At 47.9% G+C, this 11,381-nt stretch overlaps 2 pseudogenes; one reads left to right on the forward strand and one right to left on the reverse strand.

The window, feature by feature from the left end:
• Positions 1-276: 276 nt before the first annotated feature.
• On the reverse strand, positions 277-934 carry LOC149357189 (uncharacterized; annotated as a pseudogene).
• A 7,485-nt stretch (positions 935-8,419) lies between these two features.
• LOC149357190 (uncharacterized) lies at positions 8,420-10,616 on the forward strand (annotated as a pseudogene).
• Positions 10,617-11,381: the final 765 nt, after the last annotated feature.

Raw genomic sequence — 11,381 nt, forward strand, 5'->3', positions numbered from 1 at the left:
ATTTCATGTACTGTGTCTCTGGTACAATTGAGACAGACATCCCTGTTTCAACCTGCATAAGAACATCTTCCTGCTCTAACTTGAGACAAATTTTGTGAAGTCTGGTGCGCCTCAAACAGGACTCGATATCGTGCAGCACAAGTTCACCCGCGTCACTGTCCTCACCTATCTCGTTCGCAGAGTATTTCTGGCCGTGCGCGTTTTCGTTAAGTTCCCGACACCTTTACGCAAACGCCAAGGATAGTTGTGAAATTTTCAGGTAGACGCTTCACGCGCTCAGCGGCATCGGAAGCAGTGCAGTGATTTCGTCGCCCTTGGCCCAGAAGGCACCGTAGCAGTTTCTTCCCTCCAGCGCGGTGGGCGTCTCCCGCTGTCTGGCTAGCGGTGGAGAACGCTGACGCTTTCTTGCCACACGCTGGGCTGAAAATCCCGGCTTCCTTTACAGCGCAACTGGATACTCCTTGCGACATGGCAGGCAATTTTAAACGTTAACTTGCTTTTCTTCAGCAACTCGGCTTGAGTTTCTTGTCACAGAGCCCGGCCACAAAACGGTCGCGAAGAGCCTCGTCCCGAAACGCCCCGCAGTCGCAGGATGCCGCCGACCGCTTCAGCTCCACCCCGAAAGCTGCCACTGTTTCGCCTTCTTGCTGGAGGCGACGGTTAAATTGGAACCGCTCCGCAATTACAGAGGGTTTTGCTACGTATTGCTCTCGCACGGTTTGCACCAGCTGTGCTTATGTCTTGTTTTCCGGCTTTTCTGGCTCCAGCAGAGCTTTTAGAGTTTCGTGCGCTTTCTTTTCAATTACCGTAATGACGCCTTCAGGTCGTCGCTCTCCTTGGAGGCCTTCAGCAAGTGTTCGAACCTCTCCGCGTAGGACGCGCCGTCTTCCTCGCCGTCCTCGATGAACTGATCGAACCTTCTGATCGTCGCCATGCTGCCAGTCTCCTCGCAGCAGGCTCCGGGAGCGCTGTTAGCGGTTTTTTGCAACCCGGCGGGATTTTTGTCTCAATCTCATAGCCAGTATACGTATACGCAGTATACGTCGTAGCCGCCAGCGAGGAGGCAGAGCCAGAGTGATGACCTACGTAGACGGTTAATTTGCACGCCAGTACGTAGCCAGAAAAAGAACAGGGAGTGCCCGGCTGTCATCACTGATACAGCGATAAGCGCCGCGCTATCTATGTGACGTCACATGCACTTCACATGACACCAGAGTTTCCTGAATTTCAACTAGAGTCCCCAGCCTCGCTGCAGGTTATTTTAAACAATGACGGGCCACAATTATGGCATTACAAACGGCCGGAGCACGACCTTAAATTTGTTCCTTTGTTGGCGTTATTTTTACGATGGTAAGCACAAAATAAAGTCGGCGACCACATCTGCTGCTGAAAAAGAGGCCATGGAAGGTTTCCGGTGATGTTTCTAGAATATAAGAGGTCAAAGCATAAGAAAAAAAAATTGCTTTATGGCTAAAAGATACTGTCCGAAGGTAATATGGTTCGGCCTGTTCATTCGCCACTCTACAAATGCACACGGAATTAAGAACAGTTTAAAGAAAATGCCCTGAAAGTTTAAAACAGGTATCTTCCTGTCACCTGTCACGTTAATGGGCTAAGGCGGACTTCAGCACGCGCACAGTGTGGTCCAGAAACGGCCGATGAATAATTAGGGTAATTAGGGGACGAATAATTAGGGGATGGGAGTGCGACGTGCCAGCCGCACGGAAGCACTGCAAGCTGCTAAGCAGCGCATCTAAGCTGCAATGCATGTGGCGCGCCAGAAATCTACAACAGCAAAGCCTTTGCGCGTTACTGGCCCAAAACACTTCGCATCTGGGAGCTGAAAATTGTAATGTCAACGTGTGTTGCGGAAGCAATGCTCGGTTAAAAGTCTCTTGGGCAGAACATTTTTGACTGCGCAAATAGGAGAGAGAGAGGGGGTAAGAGACGATATTTTGGTATTTAGCGCCCCCCTCTCCCCCTACTTTTAAATGCGTTCTCATAAAAACTTCTAAATGAGGCATCATAAAGCTATCATAACTATCGTAAAACTTGACAGTCCTGCGCTGTGACTCGCCGCATGTCCACAACAACATATTTCAAGGTTAACCAGATTCGCTGTTTATAAACAGGCAAAAGAATTGCGAAGTGAGCCTTGGTGAACGAGAACGCCCTCCGAAAGGCGCAAAATTCATTACGCCAGATTTTTTCAGCCTGTTGAATTCAATCAACTTGGCGTCCTATACTACTGCAAGTGCTCAGACATTAAAATCGGTTATTAGTCTTACCTTATGCAACGTTTAGGAAATTTTGCGCCACGGGTAATTCATGAAGAATTATTTTAGCAGCAGGTCACATGCGGGGCAAAATACGACGTTGCGGTGCTCGGTTGGGACTAAAGCCGATGTAATAGTTATATAGTTTGCTCCAAGCTACATCCACGTTTTCCCGCTCTTCAGGATAGTCTGAACGCACCAGAAGAGTAGAGTGAATCCCAACGACCGCGCAGAAGGTTTGAAGAAGACTTTGTAGAGACTCAAGCAGCACCGGAACCATCCAGTGTTCTGGTGTTCCCAAAGGCGCCCACAAGAGAATAAGAGTAAAGAAAATGCGAGAACATCAAAAGCAGCAACGCAATAAAAAGTTCCGCGCACCGCAGCCTCGCACCGTGTGCGATGGGCATGGGAAGCCATTTGTACCGCATATCCTGACAGTGGGACAAGCTCTGTTGGATATGGCCTACAATCACATTCAAAACTTCGTGTTGGCGCGCTCGGCATCGAACCAAATCGCATGTCCATTGCACTCGGCTGAGCGAAAGAGCAACGGATGTGACACTTAGAAAAATGTTGTGCTGAAAGCAGCCAATTAAAAAACATCAGACAGAAAAAAGTTGTAATGATGGCAGGAAATTCGAAAAATGTCGCGTAGCCTGGCTGCCACCACAGGCTGGTGGCAGTGCGTACTGTGTAGTGGGCCATAGAAAAGAGTATCGAGTTCAGTATTAGTGCAGTGTCTGTCATTCGAATAGGCTCGCAAGGGTTGTCTAGGTTCTGTTGGAGCCAACTTCAAGCGCATTCATTTCAAGGATATGGAATATGGTGATTTTGAAAGGGCCTCTGATTTTGACCCATCGGTTGGTCCAAATGCGACAGTTAGAAGTTGAAACTTTTATTTAATATGACCGCGTTCCTATGCAGCTGGCTGTTCTGTATTGGTTACCATGATGCCAGGGCATTTGGGAGTGACACGACAGTACTTGTTTTGTGATATGTATCAACAAAAAACAACGGCAACGATCTGAAAATTTATGTCGCTGCCCTACTCTCCCATAACTTTGACACAAAACCAACCTCGAACATTCACGCAGCACTGAATTTGGTGTCTTGGTAGGACCTTCGTTGCGTCGAGTGTCTAAATTTAGTGGCATACTTCGGCTATCATGATCCTACTATGCATGGCGTGCGGTAATAAATTTAAAGTAGTGGTGGAGGATCGGTTCTTATTTTACTAGCAAATACGTCCGTGTAAAATCTATGCGCAGCAGAGCCTGCTGCCCATCGGCGGTAGCCACTGCTCGTTTGCAGCATCGGGCCCGACCTCGACGGGTGACGGCGCGCTCTTTCGTACGACCTCCGCTCTGATCGCGCGGACAATGCGGGCTCATCTTTGCAAGCCGCGCTCTCCGTCCGCCGCCGCTAGGGGCGCGGTAATCCTGCCGTTCGCTGGCCGCTCGCTACTGTGGCGGCTGATGGTGCGCGCCCGGTTTCGCACTTCCGGGCGCTGATTAAAAACGGTTCATTGAAGAAATTATTTCATTTCATTTCAGAAATCAAAACGAGTATAGATATTGCGGGGGTCAATGCACGATATATATTCTGATCAATTTATTTCGCGCAATAACCACTTGTCGCGCATACTCAGCAGTGGCGGACCACAGGCGATGGTTCATGCCAAAGTGCGCACTCTGGAAGTGCGCACAGATGAATTAGGTGGGTTTGGTTGACTAAAATGATTAGAAGTCTTGGGTTCTTAGTGAACCGCATGTATATCATCATTATCATCATCATCAGCCTGACTACACCCACTGCAGGGCAAGGACCTCTCCCATGTATCCCCAATTAGCCCTGTCCGTTGCCAGTTGCGGCCACCATATTCCCGAAAACTTCTTAATCTCATCCGTCCACCTAACTTTCTGCCGCCCCCTGCTACGCTTTCCTTCTCTTGGAATCCATTCCGTTTTCCTTTAGGACCAGCGGTTACCTTGCCTCCACATTACACGCCCTGCCCAAGCCTATTTCTTCCTCTTGATTTTGACTAGGATGTAATTCGCTAGCGTTTCTTCCTTTACCCACTCTACCCGCTTCCGGTCTCATTGCGTTACACCTATCATTTTTCTTTCCATAGCTACCTGCGTTGTCCTTAACTTAAGCTAAGCCCTCTTCGTTAGCCTCCATGTTTCTGCCCCATAGGTGAGTACCGGTAAGATACAGCTGTTGTACACTTTTCTCACCTTTCCAAAACAGTACCTATGAAGCGTCGATGCCTTCAAATATCTGCGGGAAGAAAAGGCAGAGTTATCCGGAAGAGATCATGCGAGAGGGTGTCGTATGGCAGTTTGTTTCACCTGAAGGTTGTGATCATGCTCGATCCCCCGATCTCTTAACGCTGCCTGCATGAAGCACTACGTAGGACGATGCCCGACACAATCATGCATGAGTAGCACATTGAAGAAAGGATTAATGCAAAATTTTCTTTTGAGCAGCAAGCAGCACATGTCTTCAGTAATAATTGTCGAGGCCGCTATGAAGCCAAAGCGCATATACGGTAGGAAGGCTGATGAAATATTAGGCCAGAAGGATAAACCCAAAATCAGCGCACCCGGCACCTCAAGAGACGTTCTTGATTAAAGAGCCTTGTTTTTCTTTTGTGCCTCATGGTGTAAGCAGCTCTTACAACATACTCTGTTCTTATCATTTCACAGAGAAGTTGAGTGAAAGGGACCTTCTTGCGTGGGCGAAGGAAGTGATCGCTGCCGTGCAGTCGCGTGGCTCGTGTAGCTCGCATTGTGGCGGACTATTCTGCGAGCAGTACACTCTTTAAACACTCGGGAGGAAATGGTTCTCGGTCAACAGTGGTAAGCCATCCCGAAGACCCCGACGGTGTCATGTTCCTGAGCTTTGATCCTTGCAGTATTCTTACCAATACAGATCATTAAAGATTTTATTACAGATTACCATTGCCATTACAGATCTAATTCAGAGGATTGCTGATTTAGAGAGCCACTACCAGAACCTGGCTACTTTGAAAACAGATGTCGAATGTGTACAATGCAACGCAGAAAAGACGACTCAACTGGTGCGGGATCTGTATGCCCGATTCGATGACGCCGAAAACCGGTCACGAAGATGCAATTTGATTTTTTACGGCCTTTCCGATCCTACACCATCCAAGTCATTTGCCGATTCCGAAGAAGTCATAACTCGCCACTGCTCCGATCAACTTGATTTGACGTTAGATAGTAAAGATATCGAACGTGCACACTCTCTTGGGCGTCACAACACAGAACGCCAGCGTTCCATAATTGTAAAGTTTGCATCTTTTAAGACAAAACAAATGATCCTTTCAAATGGCCCCAAACTAAAAGATACTGATTTCAGCATTGGTGAGGATTTCTCCCGCCGAGTTCATGATATAAGAAAGCAACTTGTCGCGTATGCCAAATCAAAGGCAGCTAAATTTTCTTTGCTGTACAAAACCCTCCATATAGGCCCCAAACGCTATTTTTTTTATGAGACTGAGCAAACAGTAAAATAAACCTTCTAGCCACCACGGCGACACAAGTCGGCACTACACCATCCCCAAACATGTCCTCGTCCTAACCTTACGTTTTCGGCCATCTTTACTAATATACGCAGTTTCATCACGAAGCGAGAGCTCGTGTCAAGCCTGGTGTTATCATCTGATAGCAACTTGCTTATATTAACAGAAACGTGGCTAACAAATGACATCAGTGATGTTGAGGTGCTTACTGATCTACCAAATTTTTCTATCTTTCGTTCAGATCGCAAAAATGCACGTGGTAGTGGTGTTCTGACTGCGGCAAGCAACCACTTATCATGCACTGCTCTAAACATTTCTTCTGACCTTGAATTAATTTGGCTCATCTGTCGATCCGCACCACATTCTGTGCTGTTGGGTGTCTGCTAGAGGCCGCCACAATACACCCCCCATTTTTGCCGCCAGCTGAACGCAACCTAGTCTAAATTAACCTCGCGGTATTCCAACGCTCACATTCTTCTTTTCCGGGATTTTAATTGCACGACTATTAACTGGCATAACGTGGTGCAATCTATACATAATCGAGCGGATACGAGAAAATTTCTTGATATCTGTTCGAATTTTAATCTTGCCCATCTTGTACCAGAATCTACACGTGTAGTAAAGGACACTAAAAATATTTTAGATTTAGTATTAACGAGCCATCCTGAAAGTTTCTCCTCTATGACTTACTTGCGTGGAATTAGTGACCATGAAGTCATCCACACGGTCTTTAATTTCAATCCAATTCCTCGCCACAGTCCGGGAAAGACAATCCGGCTGTACGATAAAGGCAACTATGAAGCAATAAATAGCGAGCTGCACGCCTTCTTTCCATCTTTTAACGCAACTTTTCAAAGGAGATCAATCCAAGAAAACTGGTCGATATTTAAACAAAAGCTTAACTCCCTGGCGATAAATATATCCCGAAGACTACTTTTCATGACACTCGAAACCAGCCTTGGTTCACGAAGTCACTGAAAAAATCGAAAATAAAAAGAAACGCCTATTCCGGGCAGCTAAAGCCAATCCTAGCACCTGCTCATGGGACAAATATTATGCCACTGAGAGCTCGTATTTATCAGCAATCAGAAAGGCTAAGCAACACTGTTATCATGACGACTTCTCGAGAATCCTAAAAAGTAATACAAAAAAGTTCTGGCAAATTATAAACCCTAGTATTGCGCGTTCCGTTACCCTGAATAAAGGTTCAGGAGAGCCATTCAGCGATACTGAATGTGCTATCTTTTCAGTTGCTTTTAGCTCTGTCCACGCCACCGAATACGGGCCGGTGTAGTTTCGGCTACCAGGCTTTGTTCGGGTGCAACGCCAGCAGTGGGGATGGGACGGTCGGGACCCATCCTCTGGGGATGCAAAACCCCATGGGAGTGGCAGCGACTCCCAGATATTCTTCCACCGTGTCCCAGACGACTGTGAGGGCCAGTCGCGCGCGTGAGGTCCGATGCCTGAGCGGAGGCAGTCTTGGGTTTGTACTCAGGTCGGACCCACGAAATCGGGCACGGAAGGCATGTCAATACATCAAAAGGTTTCAAATACTTGCTGGTTCATAGTAGCCAGGCTCTGAAACGGCGCCCCAGGGAAGCCGCCTTTAGGCCGGCAGCAGGGCTGTAATGGCCTTTGCGGGACGCCGGGAGATGTGGGCGTAGTACGACCTCGAAAGCGTCTGGTAAAAACCGTCGATGTTGTGGAGTACCGGTGGAGTAGGCCCGGGCCATCTCATCCTAAGCCACGTACCTGGTTTGTGGCCCGGTAGCCCGGCCTTGAACACTCCCTCCTCAGTAGGAGAAGAGCAAGCTAATAGGGGAGGAAATAAGTGCATGGTTGGTTGGTTGGTAGCACAGATGGGTCCCCGCGGAGGTGTTAAGACATGACGCTGAGGGCCGGGGGGCCGTTAGGCCGACGACCTAAGCCTCTACTGGCTAGATCTCATCACACATACTTCCGGTGTCTGAAAAACCGCGAAAAGCACTCGACGGTAAGTAGCCGGCTGCTTGGAAAAGCCACCAAGGGTCGTGGAGGGGCCCCAGGTAGCTGCTGACCCCGTGTTAGGTTCTCCTGTCTCCGGCGGTCGGAGCCCGCTGCGTATGGTGGGTGGTCGGGCATTCCATGAGTGGCGCCGCACCATTGGGCAATCTCGACGCTCTCCCTGCCCTGGCCAGGCAGGCCAGCAGTGGAGTCGAGACAATTGAAGGATCAGAGAAAAAAATGGCTGAGGCTTAGCTAAGGTTAGGCCTAGTCAGATGCGAAGCATATTGATGGCTAGGCTTGGTAATACATGGCTTTCCTTGGTTGACGTTCATCCCGCTCTTCATCGGTCTCTGTGGCACGCTGAAGCTTTCGCTTCTCGTTCAAATCATCCCTGCTTCTAGGCGGCATCCCAACACCTGGCCGCCTCGTAAGTGCCCGGAGAGCGAGGCAAGCTCAGCTTTTTACCGCTGCTGTAGCGTCACGTGGTCAGCTGCAGCGCTTCTGATGTGGAGGCTCCACCGTCGCGGCCGACCGCGCGAGTATAGAGGCTAGAAGGTTTACCTAGTGTCGTGAACGGCCGCCATATCCATCGGCCGCTGTGAAACCGGTTCGGATGCATAGCGTAGGTGGCGCTGTAGCCTTTAGGCGAGCTGGGCACGCCGCTTCTCGCGCAGTTCGCTCCGTCGGGAAATGCACGTGGGCCGCGATTCGTGCGTGACTTTGTGTCGTTCCCGTCGCTGATTGTGCTCAAAGAGTGATTTACCTGCACTGCACGTGAAGATGCCGACCAAAAAAGGTAGGACTTGTTTTGTGCCACTTTGTAAAGGAGGCTACAAGTCGTCAAAAGAAAAAGTGTCGTTGTTCCGTGCCCCGTCGGACCCCCTTCGTTTGCAAGAGTGGGCTCGGAACATAAAACGAGACGACAAGACTTTGGATGACAGCTGTGTTGTGTGTTCGAGGCATTTTGATGAACGATATATTCAAAGGACGTTTCAGCATCTTATAAACGGGAAACTTGTGGAAATAGATCGCGAGCGGCCAGCGCTCACTGACGACGCCGTCCCGACAATATTTCCGGATGCTCCCTCCTACATGACGAAGCCTGTCCCACGAAAAAGGAAGAAGAGAAACTTAGCGGACAACTGCACACCAGCCCCGAAGCGCTGGGCATCATGCAGCCAAACAAGCAGCGACTCCGCAGATTTTGGTGGCGAAGAGACTTCATCAGATATGCCGCCGCACAAACCGCATCCGTTGAAAGACATCGTCCCGCCCTCACAGTCATGCAGCAAAATTGTTCTGTCGAACAACCCAGAAGTTCTGTGCTTTGGGTGGCACACAAGTGCTGAGCCAGGTGATGTGTGCGTAGCCAAGCACGTAACATTTTCGACATGTGCCGCAGCTGCAGATTATGTTTGCACAGTGTATTGCCGGAACATTAAAGCTCATGAGCTTCAAGTACAGTGGGAAGAGGACGACGCCCTTGCAGCTTTGAGGAAGACCGATAATTTGCTTCTTTGCCCAGGCTGTGAGGTTGAACCTATCTCACCTGGGCAATGCACCCAGTATGGGAAATCGTCCTTCTCGAAAAGCTGCCTTGTGACAACGCCCGATGGAAAGCCTTGTCTTCGATGCAAATACACTAGAAGGCTTATCCTAAACCATATGAACAGGGGCAAGAAGCGAGCAGCGGCTTTCAAGCAAAAAAATTCCCGGAAGCGAAAATCCGTTCACCTATTCCGGGCAAAGAAAAAACTGTCTCAAGCCAACAAGATTGTTCAAGAACTCCGGGAATTAACCCAGTCAATCCCAACGATGTGCTGGAAGCCAAAATCAGTGGCCTCCCACTAAAACAGCGCCTTGCGGTCAAAGCATGCTTTGAGGCAGCCTCTAGGAAGTCAACCAGGGGAATGCGTTATGACCAGCTGTGGATTCTGGAGTGCATCCTCATGCGGATGCGAAGCGCGCAGCTGTACGAACATTTAAGACGACATGAAATTATGGCTTTGCCAAGCAATTCATGCTTAGCCAAGTACCTGCAGGGCTTTAAGAGCACATTTGGTTTTAATAGCAGCGTCTTTTCTGCGCTTAAAGAGAAGACGAGGAAAATGGAAGAATTTAGCCTTCATGGTGGTCTCGTCTTTGACGAGATCAAGCTGTCTGAAAACATCAGTGTGACATCATCTGGGGAACTGAGTGGTTTTGTGGACCTTGGTCCATTCAGCGACAACAACAGCAAGACAACCCTGAGTGACCATGGCCTTGTGATTATGTTCCAGCCATTCCAAGGTGCGTTAATGAAATTAATACCTTATAGTTCTGCATATATATATATATATATATATATATATATATATATATATATATATATATATATATATATATATATATATATATATATATATATATATATATATATATATATATATATACATTTGTGTTGCAGTTCACGTTAGCATATGTAGCTTATGTATACTGCTGATGCTCATTATTACATTACTCACAGTGCATTGCCCCATATTTGCAGGAAAATGGACTCAAATTCTCGGAGTATTTGCAGCTAAGGGCAACGTAAAGGCATCTACCCTTTCAAAAATAATTCTGGAGGCCACAATCCTGGCCGAGAAATCTGGCCTGTTTGTCGATTTCTGGACGAGTGATGGTGCTCCCTGGAATCGGTGCTTATGGAAGCTGTTTGGCATCAAAGGTATGTTAGCTGTTCTGTTAAAACTAGCCAGGAGTGCTTCTTTTTCAGTCTGTCAATGATGTTCATTCTGCTTTCTCCCTTGCGCAGCTTCATGTACAGAGATCAAGTGCAAAGTTCCCCATCCTGTTGACAAGGGAAGAAGCATTCACTTCATTTCGGACTTTCCCCACCTGGTGAAATGCGTTCGGAATGCATTTGTGGGGAAAGGCATACAGATCCCGAGTGGGCATGTCCATGTGGATATAATTGAAGAAGCTTGGAAGCTGGACAAAGAATCTGTCACGCTTAAAGTGATGCCCCATATCACAAAGGCCCATTTACGCCCAAATTCATTTGAAAAAATGCGGGTAAATCTGGCATTCCAGCTCTTTAGTGAGGAGGTACTCAAAGGGATTTTTTTTATCGGGATCACTTGGAGAAAACCTGCAACTCACGCACTGAACCAACGGAGAAATTTGTAAAGCTGATGGAGAAACTTATTTTTGTCATGTCTTCTAGGGTCCCAATAAAAGGCCTTAGAGCTAAATCAGGAAGTGTGCAGTTTCTAAACGATTTCATTGCTTTCCTGAGAGAATGGGAGCAATATGCTGCACAGCATGGTGGTGGCTTTTTAAGTGCAGGGACTGCGCTTGGGCTGCGAATGACATTACAGAGCACACTGTCACTTCTAGAATACTTGACAACATCACTGCAGTACAAGTATTTATTAACTGCAAACCTGAGTCAAGACAGAATGGAAAACGTATTTGGAATTGTGCGTCAGTGTTTCGGCTGCAACGATCATCCTTCAGTCGGACAGTTTTTGATCATTATTAATGATTTGGCCTTCTACAGCCTTGCAGAGCCACCATAAGGAACAAATGTG

This window comes from Amblyomma mixtum, chromosome 3 (genome assembly GCF_055824585.1).
Source record: "Amblyomma mixtum isolate Tamu chromosome 3, ASM5582458v1, whole genome shotgun sequence".
NCBI lineage: Eukaryota > Metazoa > Arthropoda > Arachnida > Ixodida > Ixodidae > Amblyomma > Amblyomma mixtum.